The 4,545-nt window shown below is 32.4% G+C and overlaps 1 pseudogene; it reads right to left on the bottom strand.

Annotated features, from left to right (window-relative positions):
* LOC143386150 (splicing regulator RBM11-like) lies at positions 1-1,062 on the bottom strand (annotated as a pseudogene).
* Positions 1,063-4,545: the final 3,483 nt, after the last annotated feature.

The raw sequence follows: 4,545 nt of genomic DNA, 5'->3' as shown, positions 1-4,545 counted from the left end.
CTAATATATTTTCTTTTTCTTACAATTTCGGAATTTTTGGCTGAATTCATTTCCTCTATTGTTTTCTGTGCTACTATCACTGTCACTGGTTTGCTTTTGCCTCTTTCGGGTATTCATCTCATAAAGGTCAGAGTCACTTGGTTGTTGGATAGTCCATTCATAGGAGCTAGGTCCAGCATCTAGATCTGGAACATGACTCAGTGAGGAAGACCCAGACGTGCTACTGGGAATTGGGCTGTCATCTCATAGAAAGGAAGCTGCAGCACTGGATTATGTGCATGCTGCTGCTGTGGGGGAAAAAAAAGTCAACTTATATACCAAAACAAATCCAAAATGCTAAGTTAAATGCACATTAAAAAGTCTAATGCATGTTAAAAGTAAGATGAATTATGCAAATAGTCATGAGTAAATCAAATTGTATTTTGGTATAAGAAAGGCAGTGACTTCATAGTAGGAATGTGGGAGCTTCCTTAAATCCTTAACATAAACATTTAAAGGTTTATTAGTTTACTACAATATAGATTATCAAAGAAATATAATGCAAACCACATATGTAGTTTTAACTCTTCTAGGAGCCACAATATAAGAATAAAATGAAACATAAAAATTTTTACAAATGTATTAATCTCAATATATGATAGAGACATGATAACTAAAATTTCTAACTACTCACAGCAGATTAGAAATAAACTGTGATACCTTGAACTTGTCTTTCAACTCACTTCCATCTCTACCAGAGGGGGGGAGAAAGAGGGAGACAGAGAGAGAGAGAGAGAGAGAGAGAGAGAGAGAGAGAGAGAGAAGAATAGAATGGAATATGTTGGGAAAAATACTTTCATAGTTTCAGGTAATGAGTGGTTGTTCATTAATATTAACTATATGAGCACCAAATACTATGAATGTTTTTCATGTTCTTCATAAATTTGTGTCATATATATGCTAAACTAAATGGGTATCAAACTTACCAATTTATGAAAGAAAAAATATTCTTGAGGTAAAGCAGTATTATTAATGGGAAAAAACTGCATGGGAAAGGAAGGTCTGCCCAAGATTTCTTCATTCCTTTTGAGAAATAAAATGGAAAGCAAAAAAAATCCTTAAAATTCTTAGGTACAAATATTCTTTTCTCTTAACAACTTAACGAGGGTTGTCCATAATCAGAAACAGAGACAGAAAGATCTTCTCTGGTAGCAGTCAGAATTAAATATCTTTAACAAACACATGCAAATAATGTTATTATATTGATAATGTAGTGTCAAAACAATACATTAATTAATTATTTCATTACTAAATATTAAAATTTCAACATTCAGAGTCACATTTGGTTTTCTGATATGAAAATGTTAGACCAGTGCTTGTATTTATATAAAGACATACAACATTTAGATAGTAACAGAACAATAGCAAGTCATTAATCATCACTGGACATACAGTTCAATCTTCTACAGATATACAAACAAAGAGGGAGAAATTATCATCAATTTATTTTTAAAGTATCTTTACTATGTAAAGATGTTAACATAAACATGTTGACTGATATCTTTCAGGCATTAAGATAATCAAAACATCTCTAATTAAAAAACTGTGGTGTTCCCCAAATTTCATTTATACATGTGATCGTTGCTCTTATGGAGATGTTATAAATCCTGGCTAGGTTCTGCAGCTACTCTTCAATAGTCTACTAGCTCTATAGTATACCCTAATTTTAATGCTAACCACTAATCCTTAGGCTAGGAAGCATACTCTAAGGGAGGCTGAAATCAGCACTGGCAGATGGGAAGAAATGACAGAATGTAGTCAGATGGATGGGGAGACTCCATTTATAAATACTGAGAGTAGTATCCCAGAAGTCAGTAGAAGTCAGAAGTCCATACTTCATTAAGAAAGAAATTAGAAAAATATAAGTTGTTCCATAGGGGTAAACTGAATAAACATTGAGGCTGCTGAATGGCTGATCAGAAAGTTCTCATCACCTTAAAAAGAGTAGCTCTCATATAACAGTGGGGTTAAAAAATGAACAGGAAGAAAGGATGTGAAAGATAAAAATATTTGTTAGTGAGAGGAAGAAGAAAAATATGGGAGCCCAGTTAGGAGACAAGGTGAAAGGTGAAGGGAAATTACAGAGTAGGGAAGACTCCACAGCAGAGGTGAGATAAGCTGCATTATGAAAACAAGTGTCAATTGTCTAAAACCAGTATTTTTCCCACATGAATCTTTGGACACATAGTTGTCTGCATGGAGGAATCACATGTAAATTAAAAACTGTTATGGATTGATACATTCTCTTCATTTTCAGTTAATGTAACCCTCAGTACCTTAGAATGTGGCCATATTTGAAAACAGGATCATTGCATATGTCATTGGTTAAGACATGTTAATACTGGAATAGGATGGATCCATAACCCTTTATGACTGGTATTCATATAAAAAAGGAATATTTGGAGATAAAAACAGAAGAACAACATGTGAAAATAAAGGCAGAAATGTGGGTAAAGCTTCTGTCATTCAAGGAATACCAAGCAATGCTATCAAAACAACAGAAGAATAGGGGAGAAGCATGGGATAGATTCTTCTTCATAGCTTAGAAGAAACCAGTGCTTCTAATATTTTGATCCTGGATGTCTAGCCTCTGAAATTTTAAGGCAATTAATTTCTGTTGTTTAGGCACTCTATAGTACCTTGTTACAGTGGCTCTAGCAAATTAAAAATTAGTTCAATTAAGAGCAAGGCATAAGAGGCAATAAGAAGTCAAAAAATCCATTTACAAGGAAGACTAATGAAGACTAGATTACATTTGCACATCACAACCAGGACATGATAACTCATTCTCATACTTCCTTTATGAAATACCAAATACTAGAAAAAAGTACTACCAATGAAATGTAGTGTCATGGGATATACATATGACTTTTTTGACATTATAGTCTAGACTCTGAGATGATTTACAAACCATGTATCAAACATAAGATAGTTATACTGCAATCTTCTATTGCCTATCTATTCTTTTAAACTCCAAATCCTACAAATATTTTGTTCTTTTCCCAAACCCAAAGAAAATGAAGTAGTTTTTTGCTCTTGGTATTAAAGAAGAGGGGAAGCTATTACATCACATATATGGCTCAATCCATAAGTCTATAATGATTTCCCTATCTTAGTAGTAATTTTCCTTTTGTTGAATACTTACAATATATTCAGTATTTTAAGTACCTTGTATTTATTATAAAATTTTATTCTCATAAAAACTTTTTAAGTATTATTTTAATTTTAGAGATAAGGATACAGAAAGGTAAAATAACCTCCTCAGAGTCACAGCATTAATAAAGTGGCACTGGCAGAATTCAAATCCAGGCAATCTGATTTTATTACCTACTTTATTAAGTTCTCTTTATTCTCCCCAATATAGAAATTCTGGGGAGAATAAAAATATGGAGCACACTTATTTGGGGTTTAGTACTTCTGCCAAAGATAATTCTGGGAATTTGCCAGTCCCAAAAGGTCACTCTCCCATGCCTTAGGGGGCTGACACAGTTAACAAGGGATAGGATGTTTGGTTATTATTAGTTTATTTGAAAATATTCAGTTCTGCCAAAGACAACAAGAAAACAAACAGGATGGACAAAATTCTTAAAAATGCTTAGTGTAGATTGTAAGTAAGTTAGCAGTTTATTAATAGCAACAGAACTGTGAGGGATAAAATAAGCAAGAAACCTAGGAAGCCAAGATAGAATTCATAATATATACTAATGGATAGTGAATGATTTAGATCTTATAACACACAAGAGAGATGGATACCTACTCCTGATCATGCCTAACAGTTATAATATAAAGAATAGTAGTGTACAGTTTATCATATTTATTTTATCATTTATATTTATATTCTGTTGCATAAGTCTCTTAATAAGTGTTTGTTTATGTAGTACTTAACTTGGGCACTTTAAAAGTTAGGGAAATTTGAACTCTGGGCTCCTAACCTTATGTGTCATTTTAATGTCATAGTTTGTGATCATTTTCATATTGTAGTTTCACTATGAACTGTTGGGCAGACTTCCTGAGATTGTTTTGATTAAAGCTTTAGTCAGTTGCCTGAGTTTTTTAATTAGGAAAACTCAAAGAATATTACTCAAAATGTTTCTCCGTTGACAGTTTCATTCATGTATGATAATGATTAAAATATAATAGAACCTTTATATATTAACAATAGCAAAAAGAAAATAAGGTAATCAAAAATTTTGGTGTGTCTTGAAATCATTTTTAACCCATGCAAACTCTTAAGATTTCTCTCATCTTCCTTGAATCTATACTTGATAAGGGAATTGTGTTAAATTTTCAGATTATTTCACATGATTGTTTTATTCAAATCATACCTGCTCTTCCTAAACCCCTAGATATTTACCTCTAGGATGGCATGCTTTGCTCTTGTTGACATGAGAAATCATTGATTACATCTGTCTTTTAAAAAGGAAAAAAAATCTGATAAGTGAAACTAGTCAGGTGTTTTAAGAAAAATGAATATAATGGAAGTGGAGAGGTAACAATAAAAACAAT

The sequence above is a fragment of the Callospermophilus lateralis genome, unplaced genomic scaffold (assembly GCF_048772815.1).
Source record: "Callospermophilus lateralis isolate mCalLat2 unplaced genomic scaffold, mCalLat2.hap1 Scaffold_590, whole genome shotgun sequence".
Classification (NCBI taxonomy): domain Eukaryota; kingdom Metazoa; phylum Chordata; class Mammalia; order Rodentia; family Sciuridae; genus Callospermophilus; species Callospermophilus lateralis.
This window is presented reverse-complemented; position numbering and strand designations above follow the sequence as displayed.